At 40.9% G+C, this 25,481-nt stretch overlaps 1 protein-coding gene across 12 annotated transcripts in view; it reads left to right on the top strand.

Moving 5' to 3' along the window:
- LOC126917450 (zinc finger homeobox protein 3) overlaps positions 1-25,481 on the top strand; it is a 456,710-nt gene that overhangs the window by 257,541 nt on the left and 173,688 nt on the right. The window contains exon 1 of one of the 12 annotated variants that reach the window (XM_050724302.1): positions 1,586-2,661. The exons of 10 other annotated variants lie outside the window; for them this stretch is intronic. The gene's annotated coding sequence lies outside the window, so the exon portion shown is untranslated. Of the gene's footprint in view, positions 1-1,585; positions 2,662-23,726; positions 24,193-25,481 lie in introns of those variants that run through there. One more of the 12 variants, XM_050724303.1, reaches the window with a different exon arrangement.

Raw genomic sequence — 25,481 nt, 5'->3', positions numbered from 1 at the left:
TCTTCGTCTCGTCCTTTAACAAGGACGAACAAATCGAGCTAATTAAAGGCCAAAGAGAGCCATGAGGTTCTAAGAGGCATCGACAGTCGTCCCTGACGGAAAACGAATTTACGTGCAAATTAACAGGCAAATGTTTCGAAAGCATGAAATCTCCTAAGCTAGTGATCAGTCACAGGTAACACCGACTCCTACCTACTTTCGTAGTGCTTGTGTTAATAAGCGTTAATATACGGTATCATTATAAATAGGTGAAGCACGACGTACAAGCGAGGAAAACATTGACATTTTTCATGATCGTCTCTAATGAAGGTCTTAAGTCGAAGAAACGATGAGTCTTCCAACATGCTATAAAAGGATAGATTCTTGTAGCTGACTAAATGTCCCACAGAAACTCGTCATCCTCATTCAGAAACCCGATGGAAATCGCATTCTTGCGTTTTCTAGTTATCTTTCGCAGGAATAATCGCTGATAGTCGACACAGCGAGGACACCAGTACCAAGCACAATGGCGGTTGTCGTCGTTTTGCGCGAGAGGAAATACCGGTACCTACCTCGCTGTGCTTCGTACTAACCTTTTCAATTTATTCCGCGGAGAGACTTTTATAACATTTAAACTTACGTAGATGACGAATAAATCGCACATTTATACGAATTTGTCAATTTTCCATTAGAGGGCGTAAACATGGTGGAAATGTAATTTCCACCGGATTGAAAGATTCTCAAATATCCATCGTTACGCCGAACGGATGATAAAGAGATGCGTGGTGAAACGGAGACGGACCCTTGTCCCCGTTAACGAGACGCGACGAGTCACCGAAAACGCACTTGCTTCTCCGCTCGACACTCGTCCAAATTGATCCGGGCTGGACGGTCGGCGACGCGAGTCACAATTTAACAGGTTCTCCTGAAAAGGAGGAAATCATGCACACACACCGATAAACTCTCACACAGGGACCGGGCGGGCTGGTCGAAAAAAGGAAGGAGAACGAAAGTACACAACGAAGACGTCTACCGGCGTCTCCTGCCGTCGGAAATCCTGGATCTTCGATCGAGTCGGGCAGACGATACGTCCGGACGAGCGAGCGAGCGAAGAGGGAGAGCGAGAGAGGAGGCAGAAGAGAGCCTACCCCTCGGAGAGGAAAGTTTACCGGAAAGATATCCGGGAAGTTGCAAGGCAGGAGCAGCGACTCGCGTCTCTACCCCCACTCGGTGTTCCCGGTGTCTCAGCAGAGTCGTTCTCGGCTTCTGCGCTGTCGCGGCAGCGCTGTCTTTGGCCGGCCGCAACCACGCTGAACAGTAGGGGTAGAGACTCGGGTCGCGGTGGGAGAACAGCTCGGCAAGCTCCCCCACCAGACAACGTCAACGCAGCATCCAGGGTCGGCGAGGCAACGCCCCGTCGCGGCATAAGTCTACGCCCAAGTTCTCCCACTGTCACGGCGGCGCAGCTGCCGCGGTGCTCGAGGCGTAGAGGGGCGCGTGAGCGCAGCTTGGTGTGACGGTGAGACGAATGGTGGGGATAGTTGGGGCACGGAGCACACTCGGCCGTCCCGGTGTCGTGGAGGGGTGGAAGCGGCCGGCCGCGGAGGGGCGGGGAAGCGAGCAGTTCGGCAGCGCGACCCGACGTGGGCACTTCGCTGTCCGGCCTTTCCTTCATTAAAATATTATTCCGTGCGTAGAGAGAGAGAGCCGCGGAGCCCGGCGAGCCCTCGCCGCCGTTTTCACGCCACGAGCAACGCACTCTCACCACCCCCTCGTCACGGGCCTCGCATCGTTCGCGTTTATCGAGGGGTTGGACGCGGTCGCGAAGTTGGTTTTTTTTCTGCCGGTTGGACCGCCACACTCGTCAACGAGGATTATCAGCAAGTCCGCGCTGCGTGTGCGACCGAAGAAAACGGTGTTGCACAACGAGGATCGGTGTTTCCACGTAGTGCGTGACTTGTTCTCGGTCTCGTTCCGTGTCCTCTAGCCAGGCTGTGACGCGTCGCACGGAACCCAAAGGAGACGAACGGAACCAAAAGAAAGGAAGGGAACATACGACTCAGCTATCATTCGACACAACAACGTACGGACTACAATCACGAACATCGTCATACGGAATTCGCTTGGATCACGGTAGAGCGAATTGGTGAACCGGAAATTTGTCGCGAGCAACGTATGACCGGCTGTAGCGGCCGACAGATTCTGTATCTGCTCTTCTGCGGAGTCTTGGACAACGAGTGTCGAAGTGTCGGGACGTGCTCGAATCTGAAAGGATAGTTAGCGTGGTGTATTCCGTAGTAGATCTTCGTATTCGCGAGGGTGATCGTTCTTCTGCTATTATTGGCTCGTGGTCGCCGCCGAAAACTGTGTGTGGTGCTTTTTAAACATATTCGCATTTCGTATTTCTCGTTACATCGCGTTCTCATCTTGCGTAAATAACAAATTAGGTTGGCATACGTCTCTTTTACAACCCGGTTCCTCGTTCACGACCCGATTTAGTGCGAAACAAACGTGCGAAACGCGACCAACAAAAAGTGTTCGGACTATTTGATTGATCGCCAATTTTTTAGTTGGAAAAAGAGATAAAAAGATATAAGTATCGTGCTTCGATACAGTGTTCTGAGGGTAACAGTGCAACTGCTGCTTGAAGGGAAACTGGCAGCTCGCGGGATATGAACCCAGGTACGTGATCATCTTATGCCTACACAGGATGTAAATCCACTGTTAGTGATCTAGTTCGCGTTACGACCAGTGATTACTATCCTTAGAGTGATAAAATCGATCTTATGGTTCTTGTTTATCTCGGCGGAATTGATAAACGTCATCCGGATCAATCGTGACGAAAATCGGATGCAACATTGTGCTGTGATGTAAAGTGAGGTTCTCTAGATGGTCGAACAAATTTGTGTGTAGGATATAAATTCCCCTGAAATCGTTTTCTGGATGTTGAATGTGAGTTGAGTTGAAAAACAAAGTTTCTGTGAAGTACTATGTGTAGAATCATATAGTTGTTGGGTTCCCGAAATGGTCCCCGTCAAGTTTGTAGCGTAGTTCGTGAAGATTTCCTTCACGGTATTCCATTTTCCACAATATACACTTTCTCATCACTTCATTTTCCACCGTGCATTATAAATCATTCAGTTTGGCCCAGCTCGCGTTCCTGTTCTCTCGCTGCTCATCGTGGATCACGGTTATCTGGAGAGCATCGACGAAAACTGAAAAAGTGCTTGATATTCAGGAAAATGACGAACAATCTTTATCTTGAGTACTTAAGTTACAGTTCTCATGGAAATTTCATGTTATTTTCAATCAGTGAAAAATGTTTTACTCCTCTATTGGTCATTAATTATGTACATATATGGGAAGCTTTATTTTACTCTCAACAAGTGAAAATACTATTCCAAAAAAATCTTACGTTTCTTTATTACCTACAAATTATACGAGAAGTTCCGTTTTACTCTCCATCAGTGAAACATATTTCCCAAGGAGAAATCCTATAAGTATTTCTTTATTATCCATTAATTGTGCGTGAAAGTATTACATTTTACTCTCAATCGGTAAAAAAACAACATTTGAAAAGAAGAACTTATATTTCTCTGTTATCCACTAATTATATCGTAACAACGATAACGCTCGTGTTTGAACGATTGCTCTCGTTACGCTCGTATCGCAATGCGTTGGAATCCGCCAGTTTCACAGGGAATTCGACGAATTCACCGGGTGTCGAGCGTTCCTCCCTCGCGTCGAAATTTCAACCGGTTCCGGTGAACGTTAGTCGCGTTCGTGTGTTCGGGAGGTGCGTGCAACGAGCGCCGGGAACGCGTTGGAAACGCGTGCGACACGCCAGATTTCGATTCGTGCGCAGATAAGGAAACCGGTATTAGGGACCCTCTCGAGCCGGCAAGCCCGTGATACGCCCGTCGCGATTTAGATATCCAGCCTTTTGTTTACCAACATCGCACTCAGACGAAGTGGAGGTTGCACACCGCGATTAGGATCCGCGAAAAAATCCGTGTAATCCGGCTTGTTCGATAACGCTCCACTTTCAATGCCAATAACGTCAGAATCAATGTCGATCTGTCTCGAGCTGTCTCGTTGAATCTGAAGGTATCATTTCGAGTTTTTCGTGTTTGAAAGGTGAATAAGTGATGGGGAAGTGGCAGGTATTTAGATGTAGGTAGAACCACGCGATCGTTAATCGCAGGTATGTGTTCACGAGGATGAAATTGAAGTTTGCAGAGAAAGAATAATCTTGTGTGTGAACGCAGGTGTTTTGGGTTTGGTACCAAATTAAGTGACAGTGATATTGGAGATAATAGTTATTTTCGAGTTCGCTGTGTATCTTTTGATAATTGTGAAACGTTGATGTGCCTGTTGGTAAATTCTCCTTTAGTTTCCATCAAAAAAGTATTCTTACTTTTGTTGGGAACCGCTTCGAACGTTTGAGTTAAAGAAAGATTCTGTAGTTTAGTAGGGATATTGATAAGTATTACAAAATTGTGTCAGGTTCCTTAAAGATAGAATATGAAGAAGGATCCTAAATAAATAAAAACGATCTCTTACAATTCGATACCTTGAAAATATTTAATCGATCCTAAAATAAAATCCTGTCAACCATTGTGTCTCTAATTCTATCTTCATCCTCCATCAAAACTATCAATACATCTATAGTAGAATTTATATTTTGTTCGACCGAAACCAATCCAGGTTTCCATATACCTTCGAATTACCTAAATCTTTCTGAGAATTCAAAGATACCATCCGACTCTTGTTTCTCTCCTTGATCCACCCACCTAAATCCGTACAACCATGGAAGAAAACCACCCATCCAAAAGAAACCGGACCGGACAGTTGATCCCGAAGGAATTCCATCGAACGAATTTCTTTCCTCCGATTTTCACGAGCGAACTATTCAATTATCTGTATTCGGAGACGCGGATGCAAAGGTCAGCGAAGCATCGACGTCGAAGGCGAAGCGTATCCGTTCCAGGCGCTCATTGTTACTCGAGGTTGTTCGATAGGGAAGCTTGCACGCTGATGTTTCCATAAACAGCGAATAATTCGGTGCCGCTTTCTAGCCAGCCATTGTGACCGATCTTTTTTTCCTCCTGTCTCGACGCTCTGTCTCGTTTCACCTATCGATAACGAGACGTAGAAGTTAACTCGACCTGTGAAAACCCCCAGAGACGACCACATATTCGTCCTCTTAGGGAGTTGACCTCGGTCTGAAAAGTCAGGTTCCCGGTTCATTTCCCACTGTCATTAGACGATTTATTTCTCTAAATCGAAGCCCGCCGGGCTAATTAATCGTGATTAGCTCGGCGAGGCAACGTTCGTTCGGTTTCCTGGTGTTGGTTTGCCGCGCGATGCGTGCGCAATTAATTAAAGGCCCGCGCGGTTTGCATCTGCCGGGTGCTTTCTCGAAAGACAATTTACCATCGGGGTCAACGGTATCGCGTTGCTCGATGGTGCGCCGCAGCTCGTGCGTAGCCGGGCCTTTATTCGTCGCCCACGAAGCGGCCTGGCTGCCTCCAGCGGCCGACTAATTAACCGCGATTGATATACGCCCGGCCCCGCGCGCTAGAAACTCTGCGATCGCTCGCGCGCATGGCCCGCGAGCGACCGACACCATTGCAACGTTATGAGGGAATCTCGAAATTTATCGCGACACCGGACACCATCGGCAACGACGCTGAGAACGACCCGGACGACGCGCGCCAACGACCCATTCTCTCCGCATTCTGGTTGCTCGACCAACTTTCGATCGGAGATTAGGAATCGAACGAATGCGGAACATGGTAATTAGATCGCGGAGATTTATGGAATTCATATTTTTATGAATCAAAGAGTAGATTAGGAACGGAGCAGAGTAAAAGCGTTGAAAGCGCAGAATCTAGGCAGACAATTTTTTTTCTCTATTAATACTAGAACTACCGAACCTATTCATCAAAATGACGAGTTTTAGATCTTTTCTTACTTTTATCGAAAGGATACGAATATTTCTACTAAAATTAACATTGATTTTTATTTAGACGAAGCTTAATTACTATAGATATGCTTACTTTATTTAATATCGTTTGAATTATACCGATTTATACGTAGAACATTTAGGTACATATTAAAGATCGGTAGTTCTGGTGTTAAATGTTACGAGTACTATATTTTAGATATTTTATATATTTTTGTACGTTATGTTCGTTCTGTACGTTTGCATCTTCAAATTTTCCACAAGTGCATAGGAATCCGCAGTGTAGTGATAATTGGTAGGTGGTTTGTCGGTCTTTTTTCTTTTTGCAGATTGGATCTTAAGTTGACTCGAATTTAGGTGATATTTTTTGAAATGTTTGTACAGCGGCTGCGAAAGATGTTTCGTTTAAATATTTACTTGAAAATTAATCTCTCTGGATATATTTCCCACAAAGTGGTGAAACTTGCATAAATGTTAGTTGAATTAAGTAAGAGATGACGTAAAATATGTTTGAGCGCTAAACCGTAGTCGGAAGCTTGCAATAGCTTGTTGTGTACAATATCGAACTCAAGTGAAATACATGATGTATATCTCTGATTGTAGTTCCTTATCCTACAAGGTTCAAGTAGATACTTCTTTCATGGAGTCCGATTCTTTCAAATATCAAAGTACTTTTAAGTACATTCTCGAACATTACACGTGTAATTCAAGTAGGTACTTATATATCTTGTAAATAGAGAAGAAGTTAGTAATCGAATTTCACGAAATTAAACGCTTGTATTAATATTTGTCATTCAGACTCACGAATGTATATATATATAGAGAGAGAGAGATTAAAGTTGATTCGATTATTAATTTTTTTCTACAAAAATTGGTGAAATTATGTATTACTGGGATCTTTTTTTCTATATAAATTATCGAAGAGCACTGAATTTTTGGAAGATTTGAAAGAAAACTAAATATATCGTTGAATGGTAATTCTTGGAACATTGATTATTGGTACGGTAGGTTTTCCTATGATAAGGGTCGTTATTGATATCTATGGAGGATTAGAGATAAGGGGAGATACGGAATTTGATGGAGTACTCCACCCAGTGTCTTTTTTTCTAAATGCTTACAGCGATAAATGGATTACAAGTTCTAAGGTATCTATATTTCTTAGGTAGGAAATAACAAAAAATAATAAGCAGAGATTTTACAATGCTACGCTCTCTATTCGTCTCATAATCAATTTTATTTATTTCTACCTTTGCACGTCACTGACATCGTCTGTTTAATGTAAAAAGCATATTGCACTGAATCATTTGTAGGCGAGAACTTTACTGACCTCTCATCGTGAATTACCCAAACCTGGAAACAAATATCTACTTATATAAAACGTTGTACAATTTTCTTACATGAAGATCATTTCTATATTTCCGTTGAATTTAACTCTTTCGTTCATCATATATATAATTTTGAATTAAATACTAAAATATAGTATCGGCGGGATATAATGAATTAAATAAAGTTAATAAATAGTTTAGTTAATAATAACTAGTTTATAAATAGTTTATAAATATAGTCGTATATCTAGAATTAAATAATAAGTAACAATCGAAAAATAAGATGTAAGACAGTTGTGCATGAGAGTAGATAATTGTGAAATACAAATATTCGTAGTTCCTATGATAGACAAAGCTTCAACTAACCCTACGCAGTATTGTATCATACGAATGAAAATCTGGGAAATATTCCAACTTACTAATCAATGACTTATTAATAAGTAGCTTAGTGATAAGTAACTAACTGATATTACTAATAAAATAAAGTTTATGTTCCTAGGCTTCTAACAATTACAGGAAAATTCTCTAACTAATATCCTATTTAGATATATATATATATGCTACAAAAGAGGAAACATAATTTTTCCTATTTAAAATCTTCACGGTGGGCATATATCTATCCATCTATCCATAACTAATTTAAATTAAAACGATGCGAATCATCAAATTCCTATCTCAATAAGATACAACATTGTAATGTTATGAAAAACAAGAAATCAAGAGCCAATGATTTTGACATGTTAGCCAACTCTGCTATTATATGTATACTCGCATAAAAACCCGCAGTTATCTAAACGTGCAAGCAAAAAACACCACCTCAACAAATGTAGAAACTAGAAATTCATGGCGTCTCGCTTGCCCACAGATCACAAGCGTTCGAAACACGTTGATGCCTTGAATCCTAAGCATTTTCAAGTCTCGATGGACGGTCGGGAACGGGTATCGGAACGCGTGGAAAAAAGGCGAGTCGCGACATCGCATCACCGACATTTTTCTCGCGTCCTACCTTCGGTATTGCGGCAATTTGTTTACCGAAACGCAGAAATTTCTGCGACTGGTGGGGCTGCACGATGTTCCCCAGGGGCTAATTAATCGAGAGCGGCGGAAAGTCCACGGTACGTTTCTCTAGGCGGGCCGCTTTCACGATCGCACCGGCCGCCTCGCGAACTAATTAGATCCGCGAGCCGCGCGGCTCGCCTCGATCCGTGAACGTGCGTGCACCGATTATTTCGTAACCGGATTAATTAAGGGAAACACCGTTCACCGTCTCGTTAACGCTCGCGATTGCCCGTTCCTAGTCGTGACCAGAGAAAAAAGGCAAGTTAGTTCGATGTAAAAAATGGTTCCGGTAGCGCGATGAAGATCTTCGATGAACTGTGTCTGAAACAGTGGCTATTGACTTTCTAACTGTTCTTGTCTCGCTCCAAAGCAGCGGGATGATCCAGTTGATAGGAGAAAATTAGACGGAGAAAAATATCTGTTGGAAAAGGCCTGATGAAGCAAGATGATTCTGAACGAGAACTGTAAGTGCGTTTCATTGATGAGGAACGTTTCATTGGTGAAGGGTAGTTAGATGCGGTCAGTTTGGTAATCGTAGTTATTTTGGTACTGTAAGATTTTTTATATTTATTGATATTGTACATATTTTTTGGAATATCGGATGTATGAAATCTTGTAATTACATCTGTAATCATGAAGAGATTGCTATATAATTGTGTACGAATTTTAATTGGCAGCGAAGCATAGTAGAACATAAAGCAGTGGACAAAAGTTTAAAACGATTATCTTTCTGATAGATCACCGCACTATATTATACATACTGAACAACCAACAGTCCGAACTTGTCCTTACGATTACATATGCACTCGCACTTTATCTACAAACGGCTGCGAGACTTTTAAAACGTGAACAATACTTGAGAGAATGAGTACGAAAGGATTCGAAGCTGTATTTGCTACGGACGCTAATTTAAGACGAATATTCAAACACAGCAGCGCTCCGAATTAATCGAACGATAATAAGTCTGTTTAACATGACATACTAAATTTGTGATAACAATTGCTAAATTTAAACAAAAATCATGGCTACAGTCAGCGATTCACGCTCAGAATACAGAAAAATTATTACGTCACTACGCAAGAAGAAAAACACATTTGCCAAAATTTAACAAATGTTATGGGAAAGTCTGAGACAACTTGTACGCGGCCATGGTACCAATAAATTTAGAAAAATGGACGCAATCAAGATGAATCAGGAAACTACAGCAAAGATGGACCACTGCATCCACCGCTTATCCGAAAAGGATCATTTTCGGACTGCTACTGATTTTCAAAATGAAACCTGTGCTACAAATGATCTGAACATTTGTGCAAGAGCCGTTCGGAGGCATCTTCGTGATTTTGACTCCGAAAAGGATCATTTTGGGACTGTTACAGATTTTCAAAATGAAATCTGTGCTACAAATGATCTGAATATTTGTGCAAGAGCCGTTCGGAGGCATCTTCGTGATTTTGACTCCGAAAAGGATCATTTTGGGACTGTTACAGATTTTCAAAATGAAACCTGCGCTACAAATGATCTAAACATTTGTGCAAGAGTCGTTCGGAGGCATCTTCGTGATTTTGACTCCGAAAAGGATCATTTTGGGACTGTTACAGATTTTCAAAATGAAACCTGCGCTACAAATGATCTGAACATTTGTGCAAGAGCCGTTCGGAAATATCTTCGTGATTTTGACCTCGAAGGACGCGTGTTTCGAAAAAATTCGATATTCAGTCGTAAAAATCAGAAGCTAGGAATTGCTTTCGCCAAAACACACAAACACCGAACGTTTCAAGATTTGGGAAAAGTATTTCTTTTGATGATGCAAAATTTAGTAGAATGCAATAACGAACAATTGTGGATTATTGTCTATTTATTATTTATAATATCAATAATTTATCAAGAAGATAGTTGTCTGAAAATTGTGTCCACTGCTGTATGTAGGAAGAATATTTTATTTTTATGTTTTATCGAAATAAATCGTCTTTGTAACTACTTAAAATCATTAATCCTTTAACTATTTAACTACTTTAGCCATCAAAATTATCATACAACATGATTGATTACCGATTATTTAATACTTATTTCTATAGTACATTCACCATCAATAAAAACTAGTTTATTAGTTGCGAAAAAGATAGGTCGTATATAGATTTATTTTAAATAAATCATGAATATCATATACGTTCAAAATAACTGTAAACTGGGTTGTAGGTTGATTTGGTTCCATCAAACTTCTCTATGTATTCAGTTTTCTTTGTTAAACGAGCTATATTTCTCATATACAAGTTGAACTTAATTTTCACAGTGCCCTCCGATCTTGAAATTGGTCCCAATCTATCCTTACACGAGAGTACAACGCTTAAACAAAAGCACTATATTAATACACAAATCTCTGAGAATTTCCGCGTAATTGGTAACATTGAGGTCTACCTTGAGCGTTCCTTTACGCGAAATCAGACGTTCCGCCGTGTACAAGCGAAACAGTACGGTTATCGATAGTACGTACTCCGAAGTTTCCACAAAATGGCGAAAACTGTCTCATCTTTCTCAATGCGCCCATTAATTCCCCGACACCTCGTTTCGCAAGCCTGGTTCTCGACAGCTCCGCCGTGTCTCGCCAGCGAAAAGGTTCGAGTTCAACGAGCACTCGCATTCTCAAACAGCACACGTTGTCAGGGAAAGGGGAAGAGATCTCGAGGGGGATGGAAGGGGCTGTGGAGGGTTGGAGCGGGTAGGGGCGAGGAGGGACGAAAAAAAATTAGCGAGATGCATTTAACAGTTCCCAGTCGTTCTCGCGATAAATCATTAGCGATTGGTGGAAGGAATATCGCTCGGTATAATATATTATCGTCACTCGGCCCATAATTTAGACTCGCGGAAGAACGGTCGACGCGGCGCAATTAAAATAGTAATAATTTATTATCTTGCTTGGCGCGGCGACTCGTGTTTACGCGCGAACGCGGTCGTGCGCGCGCCGGCGAACACAATATTCTCTCTTCGCTGGGTATAATTGAAAGAACCAGACGTGGATACCCGAAAAACTTTCGTCGAGGGTTAACGAGACAAACAGACAGGGAGAGAGAAGAGAGAGAGAGGGGGGGGAGGGAAAGAGAGAAGGTACCTAGAAGAAGGAGAAGCGAGGAAACGTGAGTTCTCCGATTGAAGCGAGAGCTCCTTCGTTATCGTCGCGAGAAGACAGTTCCATTGGAGTGAAAGACGAGTTATCTCGTCGCGTTCGTGGCGTGGTCCGAATCCGACGGGCGCGGCGCCGCGCATTGAAATCACCGTGGCGGGCCACCAACATAGCCGGAAATAGGTGCTCGTCCCGCTCGAAACACCGAGATCCCGAGAAACCCGTCGCGTCGTCGATCGACCGTCCTACTTCGCTCCATCCTTTTCTCTTGATTTTCCTTCATTTCGAGGTGAAACCTTTCGAAAGATGTAGCACGCTTCCGTGTATTCACGCTACGGCACACCGCGTCTGAGTTATTTCTCATGATCCGGGCCGGGCGTTCCGAAGGCGTCAAATTATTAATCCTAACGACGCTCGTTAAGAGTCTACGTTGCACCAGGGAGGAAGAAGTACGTACGTCGCGCTGGGAGGTCAATTTCATAATTTCCAGTTGAACGACAATTTAATTCGAACGTTTCACCCGTATTTTCCCGCGCACCTCTCCATGAATATTTATACCGACGCCGCGACTTCTCGCGTGAAGTTATGCGAAGGAAATTGTTTCTGATGCGGTTGATTCGGTACGCTGATGCTTCTGTTGGTAGATAGGTTTAGATCGAGAGTGTCGGCTAAATTTGTAGCTATAAGCGATAGGGTTCGATGTCTGATACGATAAGCAGACTATTATTATGGCACAGAAGCGTGCGTCAGGTTGGCTTCGTTGCAATTGAATTGTAACGAACGTTACATTTTATTGGAAAGTACAATCGGTTCGTACGAAGTTTCATGTACTTATATATTCACGAATTATTCTAAATGTATAACGTAACTGCATATTCTTTGCAACCAGTTTATCAAAAACATTCTTATACATTAGCGATTATTAGATCGCGGATGTTTATGCAAATTTAAACAGATATCTGCTTCACCCTTGGTACATTAACATTTTGTTCATTTTTACTGTACAATATCAATGTCCAATATCATACGTACAAAAACGTCTATGCTCTACTAATTCCAATCAGCAACGGTACATATAATTTAATATGAATACATCAGCATAACTTAAACACACAATTACTTATCGTCGATATTATCTAAAAAATTCTCTTTCCTACCTCGCCACACTGTAGTTCCACAAAGAATATAAAAGATCCAGGAAACGATATCAGAAACGGCCTCATTGTAATTACGCGAAATTCACCAAGTACGAAACACAGGCCGATTGGAAGGATGGCATGGGACGGGACGGGCGCGTCGGTAATCATCGTCAGGATCGCGCGTAATGATGCACGAGTTTCGCATGAAACGCGCGGCCCGATCATGGCGGCGAGATGGTCGCACGTCCCGCAGTACCAGAACGAAATCCAAAATTAGTCGAGCCGTGTGTTTCCGACGACTCGAAATGTAATCCAGTTATCTCGGCTGATCGGGCCTCCATTAAAACGGCCCTGACTACTTTCTCTATCTGAAACGATCGACCGTTTAATGGACACCCCGAGTGGCGAGTATCGGGCCGGTTCTCGATTTGCGCCGATTCAATTAAAAATGAGGGCGTCCATTCTTCGGCTCGCATTTACCGCGGACGGCGTTAATTGACGTGACGACCGTGATCATCGACGACGAGGGGGGAAAACAAGCAAAAGAAGAGACAAAAGGGAGCCCATCGGAACCGGTGTGCGCCTCGGGACAGGTTGAGAGGTTTCCCGAACGTTGCCGGAATGCCGTTGTCTGCTTGAAAATTATAGCCGTCGCGAATTTCAACGCTTCGCCTTCTTACGGAAAAGGTTTCTTTGTTCCTTGAATCTTGCTTGATCTTTCTTTCTTTTTTTCTTTTTTCTTTTTGCACGTGTTTTATTCGAAGACGCGATAAAATGTCGTGTAGGTTATTGATAATAGCTATAATGAGAGAGATTGTGCTTTTGATAGCGAGGGAATGGTAATGTTTTAGAAAATTGGATTAGGTTTCGTGATTACTGTTGGATCGTGCAGTTTTAACGCTTTGTGGCTGGTATTATTGGTAGAGTCTGAAGCGCTGTTTTGTACCTAGTTGGGTTTTTAGAGTTGCCTATCAATTGTGAGTTATATAATTTAGTATTTAAGCAAATTCAGTACCTATAAGAGATATGGGAGTACTTATTATTAGGAGGTTTGGTGCTGTCAAACGAATCGTTGTAAATGCTCTCTCTGTTTCTACCAAACATTTATCGGTATGTTGTTAGGAATTATACGTATTTATCAAAGATCCTTTGAATAATATCAGTGTCTTAAAATTCTATATCAGTATAATACATAAAATTTTTCTACGTTTTCTCAAACGAAATTCCTTATCCAATTTGCCTGCGAACCTTAAAATGTTTGCCAGTACTGGAACTCGATATTCTCCTTTAAAGATTTCTACCGCATTAAAAGCGTATACTTATACGATGTATCAAACACCAATATCAAACGATTTTAATCATTTATTTTTCACATAAACATTAATTTTACGTCCAATGTACGCGCTTTAAATTTAGAATCGAAAACCAACGATTTATTTTTAATTTTTGTATTTACGTATCGAGAGTACGACGCAATTTCGATGCTGGATGTTGGAAGCTTTTCCGGTTTCGTTGAAAATGGAGTCGAATCGCGCGCGATTCGAGGACACGGGCCGCTCGTAAATTTTTAACATCGTTGATTAAGCATCGGGACGTGGAAGAACCCGAGCCGGGTGGTCAGATGTCGAAGTCGTTACGAACTTTTTACCGCCGGTCGTTACAAAGTCGAAATAATGCAGTTTTGCGTTTCCACGCCGATTTTTAAGCGTCGTAAATTTGCGTTCATCGGCGATGTTTTGCTCGCGCTTCGCCACACCTCGTTGGTCCCGTAAACTCGAAATCGTTGTGACGGGTTTTGTGTCTTCGACTCGCGTTCCCTTCGCGGTAATCATCCATCTTCCTATCTTATCTACGGTCTTCCGATCGTATTTTCTCCGAAAAATTCGGAAAATGTTCGTCTTCTATTTGCGAAGTAATATTTTGGATGCTCAAGATACGACGAGGTCATTTTCTGCCTTCTTGATATTTGCTAGGTGTTTGATCGACTTGTATCGGTGTTTGACGATTGACAATACTCATCGATAATTCTATAACTAGTACTTACTTGTTACGAGTTATGAACTTTTAGTACATTTTTAGTACATTTATTTTTTGATAAAATTGTCAGCTTTACATATTTACTCTTCTTATCGTACGAAGTATGAAATGTATCTTTCGATGATCATCCGATCTCATTTCGGATTTCAACGGTGATAATAAAAATTGTTTTCGGACATTTAAGCAGAGATGTAATTACGTGTGAATTTATAATGTGTATGTGCATGTGTATAACAAATTTACCATCATCTACTATAACTCCAATTTCTATTCTTTAATAAGCAGCTGAATAGAAATTACGTATAATGCTTCAACATTTGGCATTAGTTCGACGAATCAATGAACAACTAACGCTCAATTAACTAGCAGCTGAAAATAATTCTTGACCTAAATCAATTTTCGTGAACGATAGAATCGAATCTACCTCGCGTTTCTTTAACTTAAATGCTTTAAATTAAAGTACCCTACAAAATAACTGACATATTTGCTGCATATGCAAATTATATCAATTGTGAATTATTCCATTCATTGTCGGTTGAATAGTTGTTAACATCGGATTGCTCGAAACCACGGACGATGTGAAAGATCTGGCAGGGAAAGGTGCTGTTCCACGACGAATATTTACAACCACCGCTATCGTACCTCCCCTGCTAATAAGCACAATCCGTAACGAAGGGTTGACTCGACCGTTGATTAAGAATTCCCGTTTGCTTGCTTCTACCGTGGGTGCCTTTCGGTAGTCTTCGGAGCGCCTTAATCTGCTATTCATAAAGAACGGAAGCCAAAGAAAGAGGAAAAAAAAAACAACTGGGAGGGTGGAGAGAAGCAGAGGATGATGCCTCTCTTCGCAACCCTGTTACGAGGGATTTGCATGAGACTGTCAGAGAATAAGCTCGATCGAATAACTTTGTGTGGCGTGAGTACGCTTTCGCGTGGCGCATCGTAAAACGCTCTATCCGATTGTTTCCTATCGTCGAAGTCTCGCTCCTCCATCCCCTTTTTACCTCTCGCTCCCTTTTCCTTTCCACGAAAAATCCCAAGGATACATATTTGCATAACGTCGCGAGTATCCACGCTCTCACAGAGAGACCAGACACAATCGTCGTCTTGCTTTTAATAAACGCACTCGTTTTATTCTCGATTACCAATTCTCATTCCGTGGCTGGCTTCGGTTTTCCTCGGCGGCGCACGAGCCACCCCTAATCTCGTATTCATAAAGCTCGAACGTTCCTCGTTTTCTTTTTCTTTCTCTCCGTGTGTTTGGCCCCCTTTTGTAATTTGCATGAGGAACTAGCTGAAGTTCGCTCGACCAACGAAGAGGAAGCACGCGCCGCGAGCTGCCGCTGCTGCCACCGTCGCCCTTTCGCCTCGTGGCTGACTTTCAATAGAAATAGATCCGCAGATCCATCCCGGGACCTGCAGCCTCGCTTACGCCTTTGCGCGTGGAAAGTTGGCCCGTGCGCGGTACCGGCCCGATGCCACTTATTATCATAAGGCATTGACGCAACACGTGCCGGGCATGCGTCCGATTTGTCGCCACGTTTCGACGTGTTTCCGTAGGATCAATGGGATTCCGTCGATGCTGTACTCGGAAGGGTTCCTCGTGGTGCATAGATTTTGGATAAACAGTCGGTTTAAAGTCGAAAGCTGCATGGATAGCCTCGATTAAGAAGCTGTCTTTGGATACTCGCCGTTTCGAATTTGTTAAGTGGAACGTTAATTACCTTAACCAAGGATTTCTAGTATCTATAGTGATTTTGCCTTAACCTAGATTTCATGAAATTAAAGATTAATGTGGATATATCAATTTGAGTCAATAAATGTAGATATGATATGATATGATGTATTTTTAAAATGAACGGAACGATACACAAAGAGATAGAAGATTTCTAAACAAAGAAATTATTATGTTTAATGCGACTGTATTTCTCCGATTGGCGGATTAACAATGTTCTGTCAGATTACCTGAAGATATTATATGAAACAATAGAAGTTTTCGTCAAAAACGTTGGACGATTTAAACTCTTTTGATATTTTCATCATCGTTCATTCATTCGTCATCATTGTTAAACTATAATTTGAAGTTGTTTAAGATCTTAACAGTTATGTTTTGCCTTTTACGCACTTCATAAGCAAAGTTCTACGATATATGTATTTTATCAAACGTTACTTCGATTGGTATAATAAACGCAACCTATGCAAGTATGCAATTTATTTACGATTTTTCGATATCTGTCGAGATTTTTACGTGTTTCCTTGTCTAAATGATTGTTGAACGCAGTGAAATACGGCGGATTACCGTTTTGCTGGTTTAAAAGCGAAAAGTCTCAATCGGTTCTCGCCGTGTCGAGTTAGTTTTTGGGGAAGTGAAGTTCGATCATAAAAATATATCTTATATTAAACGCATTGACTCCGAATGTCTGGTATCGTAAAAATTCGCTATAAAATCAGAGAGGTTTTCTGTGAATCGAGGACAATTATGAAGGACCGAAAATGGTCGGGGACCAGTAAAACAGGTATACCAGGCAACGGGCTTTCGTTTTAAATTATTTTGAAGCCTTTTCGAATCACTCTACGTTTTCAACCTTATACCTTGTAACGTATGAACGAAACTGTCCTAAGAACAAAAAAAGAATAATTGTTTTCGGCACTAAATCACTACTTTAATTGCTTTAATTATATCCTAGCCGTTGATTAACCTGGAACTGGCCCCACGCCAATCGGTAACCCAACGAATAAGTGGTACCTGTAATTTTTATCTTACTACTTAAAGAATTCTATAATGTATCTTGATTATACGGACAAGTTTGTATGTTGTCTCAAGAATATCTCTTGTATGCAATTATATTTCTAGCAACAACCGATAGAAATGTCACACACGATAAAATCTACCTATATCTCTCGTGTTTATTATACTTGTCTTTTAAATTGTACAAAAGCTTTCAACTTGAATATCCGTGAATTTCAACAACATAAATAATTTAACTCGATAGAGAAACTTTGCATATTTCGAGCAAAAATCCAGAGCACGTAGTTTCTTTAACCTTCTACCGTTTTCTTAACGACATTAAAACGCATTCAGACTTCAAATTAACAAGAACTATTAAAACCATTCAACCTTCGAATAAATACTAAAAATCAAAGCGTACCTAACTCTTGCTAAGAAAGACATTGCTGTAAAAAAATTCTTTTAAGCTTCTTTAGAGTTACAAACGTAGAAGCGTAAAAAATAATGCTGTTTCGTAAGCGTGAATTTTCACGTTGATAAATTTTATTAACAAAATAACGTATTACTCTATCGAGACAATAATTCTCCGCATTCTTTGGCAAACTGACGTTTCTCGCAATGACTTGCGTCGTTCTGAAAACAAGAATAGAATCTTATCTTCCATGATAATTCGTAAGAGAACCGAAGAAGGAACAATTTCGCATAAAATCAATTTAAACGATACGAGTAGGAAAAAACGAGCAGGAAAAGAACAAAAAGCTGGGTTATTTCGCACGAAAACGCGTTGGTTTCCGAGCAAGTTTCCAGAGTGGCCGATGCTGCACGAAATCTACCTGGCTAAAGCAGCGCGTTCTTTACGATATCTCCGCGAGTGTCCGTGTTAGCGGACAACGAGGGAGAGCCATGAATATGACTGAGACCCGGTATTAGGTGCCTTTATGTCGGCACAATACCGTTTATTATCATAATCTATTATCGCGGCTTACGTGAACGTGCCTCGGCTGGCCCGTTACTAACGCGAAGCCGGGGTTGCGGCCGATACACGTCGAATCCTTTCACGCTCGTTACTCGACACGGCCCTTCCAGGGATTGTCCTTGAATTTCCTCTTCCCTCGCCGCGTTTCGAGAAACGCCCGGATCCAGTCGTCTTCCACCGATTCTTCCTTCGAACGATCATTGGTCCACTTCTTGTAAAATCTCCGCCAGTCGAAGCGGACTCGCCTCGGATTTTTCCTTTCGTCCTCGCGGTATGTTTACTAAGTGCGACGATGTTTGCGTGCCTACGGTGACACGTCGTAATTTGGATTCCAGCTAGCCTGGAGGTAATGTCTCGTGGAATTTTACGTGGATAATCTTTTGATACGGTTTAGTCAGTTTTGTTTGCACAAGGTGGTCGAAAGAGGTGTCCTTCTTTATTCTCTTTTGATGATCGTTGGTGGTGAATTCTCATACTTGCTGATGTTTTTTAATGTTCACAGGAGATGTTTAGAGTTTTGAGGTTGGAAATTGATAGAGACGAATTTTATTTCAACGAATTCTTTCGACGCGTATGACGATTCCTCGTGTTTCGTGATGTTTATCTCTTTTTTATCAAATAACAAAATTTAGCAAAAATTAGAAACGAAACGATACACAAGAAAGTGGAAAATCCTGGGTACAAACATTATTATATTCAACAATTTGCCCTTTACAAATTTTACCATTCTTCTTTAGTTTACGATATTAATTTTCAAAGCTATCGTTCATCATCGGCTTCATCAACGTTGCTCAAGACAGATACCAGTAAAAATTGTCCTGTGATATTACACGAATAAATTTGTGTTCTCTTACTTTCGTAAGTACTTTGTTTTGGATATTGAATAATACAAACTAATACCGAGTAATTTCAACTTGATCGGTCGATATCAGCATAGTTAGGAAGATTTTTATCGCGGCGATAAAGATTCCGGGAATCGATTATATTCGATAAATTCACGTATCGTATATGATTTATTGTCTCGTGTTTAGTTAGAACGTGGGAGGTCCACGGAGGTGTCGTTGAAAATATTCAAAGAACGGATGCAAATTAATATTTAAGCTACAAGGTGTTTTGACATCCGGACCAGTGGAACGTTTCAGCGGCGTGTATTCGGTTTTTAAGCAGCGCCCGTTTTTAATATGCATCTTCGCGACGGCTGTGGGACGTTCTACTGGAAAAAATTACGCCTCTCGATCATAAATGCCAACGGAATGACCGTTAAACCGAAGATGTACACAGCGGTGGGCATTCAGTTTGGTTTGCTTTTTAGCGACGTTCACCGACGCGTCAAGTGTTAGTTAACGAGGAGAGGAAAGCGGTCCGGCTAATGACCTAATTTTTACATAATTTTTATACGTACCGATTTATCAAGTCGGACGTTTCAGTAATACAGGCGCTAAAATCGTTTTCGATGCTCGGTAGCTTTCGTTCACTGATGCAAACGCGAGCTCGTAAGATCGACATTCCACGATTTATTCGTCTGCCGTTCGAATTTTTTAACTTCTCCTCTTAACGATATCTTTTGGCTGGCACTTGTTGGAATTTGTTATTTGCTCTTGAATTATTGTGATCCACAATGACGATGTTTTTATCTGGTTGGTTCTCCATGGTTCTCCATTCGGGTAACCCGGTAAAGTATGACATAAGCTAACACTTAAAAAAAATGGTATTATTAGATATGCGCAACGCTAATAATCTTTAGTATCTTTCTTTTATACCACATTCGTTTACTTTGGAAAGTTTTAGTGTCGCGCAGTTAAGATTCTAGCGGTAATTTGTGTTTAACCGTAGCTCAGTAGTAAAGCTTGCTTTTGAAATAAGAGATTACGAAGTTTAAACGTTCGATGTTCTTTGTCGTTATTAATACAAGCATCAGCCGGAATAGAAAAATCAGTTTTACGATTTGGTAATTGAACTATATAGTACAAATAATACCGCTCGAATTTACTATCTTCCATGTAGAAACTTGTTAACGACCTTAAAGCCGTTAACGATCTTGATAAAATTTCATTCTTCGATTTCTTTTCGACGAAATTTCACTACTGGAAAACGTTTCAAACGTTTGACTTAACGGACGATTATATAATCCAGTAAATATATTGCTAAATATCCTATAATCTTTGCATATTTTTTCAAACCTATGACTGTAAAAAGTTATTGCTTAGTGCATATAGATAAAAGACCCAGTTTGCCTACAAAATGTTAAAAGATACGTTTGCCTACGGTTAAGTGCTAATAAAAAAAGGTAAACAATTAATAACAATCGTAATGAAAATTCTTTTCTGAGCGAAATCGCGATCTGCCCGATCGTAAAGCTGCATAATCTCTTATAGCCAACCGTCATGGTATTTCATCGAGGTTCTGGCTCAGGAGTTAATTATTCGTAACAAGTCTTAAGGAGCTTCCTTTATTCTTCAATATTGACTGAAAACTCCGTAAGTGGCGTTCCCCGAATACGTACCGTGTGTGCTATTCGTTTGATTAATATAAATCGGTCGTGCGGCTGGGTACGCTAATGGCGCGGGGCAGTCGTATAACTGCAGGAATTAAATACCGCTTAGCATTCTTCGGATCGGGTCTACCTACGATTATGCTCTTATCTCGCTCTTGAACATTCATCGAGGAATGACGCTCGAGCGAGAAGGCGCTAGCACGCTGTGGTTTCCGCGCGGTATTATCTCTAATACGCCATGATTTCGCGCGAGGGCTTCCTCTTCTCTTACCGTAGATTAGTTACGATTTCTTCGTCGCGTAACGAACACGTGTTCGGTGTTTTGCATACACATTTACTACGAATAACTATAATAACATCAATCGTATAATCGTTTCAAAAACAACGACGATGCGTTGAACGTTTGATAAACGATTTAAAAAGGACTTAACCCCCTTGCAATCTATTAATCGATATCGTTAGTACAATTTTACATGCCACAATGTGGTACCAGTTATTACTATTACCAAGTTATTAAGTGACAATTTTCACGATAAAATAAGCCAAATGTTTTTTTTACAATTTTTGTCAGTTTCACAAATTTATACAGAGGATCGCCTTCGCAAGTTACGATCCTGTTTCTGATTATCTCAATTGAAATTTGTAAAAGAGTACTATAACTTGTATCTTGTCGACCCGTTACTATTATTCATCGCTAAATTATTGCGCAAGGAGATAACGATCCATCTCTATATAGATTGCTCTATTCTCGAAATCAATATATGCAAATAAATAGAAAAATCTCTACTTAATTCAAAGCTCCAAAGATCTCACACCACGAGCTACCGATACCAGGCGAAGCTTTCACGTTGAAATCCTTCGATCTTAGCTCCACGATCTTAAAATTCATCAACGACCGCATGCCGATCAAGTTCCCGCGACACGTTTACAAAAGGGAACTTCTTCATTAGACCCATTCCATTCCGCGCACGTGCAATTACATTTATCGCGGCGGCGATCTCACGCAATATTCTCCCCTCCCTTATCAGCGTTAACACGAAAACGCATGGTATCGCGACGATGGGGACGAATGGCGAGAGACAACGAGAGCCGACGCGACAGTTCAGAAGAGACGTATATTCCTGCGAGAATTTTTCCGATCGTTCGGAAAGATTAGTCTCGGTCAGCGCAACACGACAGTCCACAGACCACCGATTTGATTCATTGTGTGTCCCTTCTCTCGAAGGTGTTTATTTTATTTGATAATTACCAGCGAGCGGTCGTGCGAGAACCCGCTCGGCGAACGGTGGTCATTAGTGGCTTAATTATATCTCGCCGGCGATTATTCCGGCATTTCTGCCTATATGTATGATAGTACGTGTGCACATGTATGTGTTTCAGCATAGTGTAAGTGTGTGTAGTGTATGTATGCATGTATATATATATACATATATAGACTACATGGACACACTATATAGACGAAGATGTCGAATAAGAAAGGGACGAAGAGGGTGACGGGCGAGGCGAATACGAGCGTTGGTAGACTATAAAGGCCATCCTTGGACGGACCCTCGTAAAAACGCACTTTGTTGCCTCCTTAAATCCTGATAATTCCACGCTTCGCCTCTACCCGCCGATTACGGCGTAATCGCGTTTCGCCGGGCTTCCCGCCGAGATCTGGAAGACCTTTTTTCGTTACGAAACGGCCGCGTCTCGTTCGGATTAATTGCGACGCTTTTGTCTTCCGACGATTCCGGTCGCGCGCGAGCCCGTGACCCCAACCGATCGATAAGTATTGCATTCCTTTCCGATGTGATGGTGAGAGCTTGAAAGGGTTACGGCCGAATCATGGTGATTTTCGAACGTTCCCAACAAAAAGGGAATTTTCGTACATCGTAGGTGGAACGGATGGTAGAAACGTCTTCTCTCTTTTTGAATCTTCCAGTTCCACGCGCCGGTGGTTCCACGTGATTTCGTATGCGCGCGCAGCTTCGCGGCTAAAGAAGTTTTTTGAAACCAAAGGGTGGATATGAAGATTTTCTCTTTTCTTTTTGGTGCTCGGTGTTTTTAGATTCTGAGAACGTGTAACGCACAGATTATTATACAGGGTGCTCCATAAATTTTCCGTGATATATTTTGTTAATAAATTCTGTAGAGGATGGTTGGTCGTGTGGTTTAAACGACGATATTACTCGATATTGGAACCATCAAATGTATTAAGTCATCCCATAAGTTCGTACCGACTTTTGTGTATACATTTCATGTGTCGATTTATAGACATACAGCGATAAGGGACCAATGCACTTGAGCTTAGCTGATCGAGAACAGGCTAAAGCAGATTTTCGTGGGTATAAGATCGTAATATAGTGAACACAGTGACTTCTAACAGTAAAAAATCACGAGTGAAATGCGTATCCATTTTCGACATCTCATGTTATATGAATTTCGGAAAGGAAGTTTTGTAATAATTGCCACGAAAAACATATGTGCTGTTTACGGAGAAAATGCGCTCTCATCTCACACCTGTAGGAAGTGGTTCCAACGTTTTAGAGCTGGGAATTTCTGTTTAGAAGACGAGGAACGCTCCGGGCGTCCTCCTCAGACAGACGAAGATAAAATTCGGGATCTTGTTGAAAAATCACGAAGTTTGACAGTTCAAGAGATGTCGAATGTTCTGAAAATACCTAAGACAACGATTCATAGGTGTTTAAAAAAAATGAGGATGGTGTCGAAGTTGAACGTTTGGGTGCCCCATGAACTTACGGAACGGAACCGTCTTGAACGATCAACAGCGTGCATGTCATTACTTGCGCGTAATAAACACGAGTCATTCCTTAAACGCCTGGTAACTGGTGATGAAAAGTGGATACTTTACGAAAACTCTGAACGGAAACGTAGCTGGTCCCAACGAAATCAGCTTGTGTGTATGGTGGGATTACAAAGGAATACTCTATTTTGAACTTTTATCTAGTGGTGATACCATTAATTCTGACAAATATTGCACTCAGTTAGAAAAATTAAGGGAAGCACTAGCTGAAAAACGACCAGGTTTAGTGAATAGGAACAACGTTATCTTCCATCGCGACAACGCTAGACCGCATGTCGCGGAAAGCGTTACAAAAAAAATTGTCTGAATTTAATTGGGAAATTTTACCACATCCCCCATATTCCCCAGACATTGCCCCATCTGATTACCACCTGCTCAGAGCATTACAACACCTTTTAGTAGGTACAAAATTTGAAAATATTGACATTCGCAAAAATAGCTTAAAAAATTATTTTAAAGAAAAACAAGAGAACTCTTATCAAGACGGAATAATGGCCCTACCAGAAAAATGGGAAGAAGTTGTACAACGAGAGGAGGATTACATTTTTTCATGAAACTGAAAGGTATGTAAACAATCTTAACATATATAACCGCTCGAAAAACGGCACGAACTTATGGGATGACCTAATATTTAAAAATAATTAATAAGTACAGAGAATGTTCGCTAAGATGCTCGGTACTAACTGATTCGTTAAAGACTGTGTATTGATCGCTAATAAAATCGCTCGAGACTGAGACTGAAAAACTGACCACCTTACGGTCGTGTTCGTTTGTTTATACTAGTCAGGAGAATACCGGAAAATTTAAATTCGTCTTTGTTTGACGGTTGCACGTAATGGCGACATTGTTTTGCCCGAAGTTTATTCATTATTTGTTGAGATTAGTTGATGTATAAACAGAGAAACGCGTGGATAAACTGTAAGGTAGAAAATATATTTTGATACAGAAGTGTAATATGTTAATATTCCACTTAGTATTTTAATACAGAATACTTTTATTATAATAATAAAATATTTTAATACAGAAATATAATTTGAGCTGATCCAGATCCGCACGCTAGCAGTGTTACCCTATAACTGAAAACCCCGAAGCCAACGTCGCCTGTCTACTGTTTATGGTCCGCTTTCGTCCCAGTCTTTTGTTTATACGCTGTCGATAGCTTCAGTGCTTAAGAAAACTAAAAAGACCAGATTGTAGAGTTTTCTTAAAAGTAGTGACCACTTCAACATTATTACATTATGTATGTCTTAACGATGTTGATACTCCGAGACAAAACGACAACATGAATTGTCCTCTAGCTCGTGTGCCGCTACAGTTCTACAAGTAAAAATAAGATTAAAGTGCCATAGCAATATAGATCGATTAATTTATTAAGAAGTTTGTCATCGACACAGATTCGATAAATTATCTATAATAAATTCTCCAGACTATTCTATTCGATAATGGAGATTATACAGTGTAGCAAAATATACATTCTCTCTTACTTTTTGAAATTCACGGAACGTAATTATTAACGAGTCGCCGATCTCAGATTTTTCATTTACGTTTCGAACGAAAGAATTTTATTCTACGTTTCTTGTTACTCTCTCCATATAACATTACTTACTTACGAGTTTCAGTACCAATTAGACCACAGCCTGTATAAATAATTGCGAGGGTTATTAAAATCGAATTATTAAGTTGTTATTTTGAACGATCAAACGAGTTAATGTTTGAAGTAAATAGACTGGTATAACGGAATGTGCGGAGAGAAAGGAATGCAAGATGCAGTAGTGATGTCACCATATCTATTATTACGTCAGATCACATTGTTTAAATTGATAAGATTTATGCTAATGTGTCTTTGAATTAT

This window comes from Bombus affinis, chromosome 6 (assembly GCF_024516045.1).
Source record: "Bombus affinis isolate iyBomAffi1 chromosome 6, iyBomAffi1.2, whole genome shotgun sequence".
In the NCBI taxonomy this organism is placed as follows: Eukaryota; Metazoa; Arthropoda; class Insecta; order Hymenoptera; family Apidae; genus Bombus; species Bombus affinis.
This window is presented reverse-complemented; position numbering and strand designations above follow the sequence as displayed.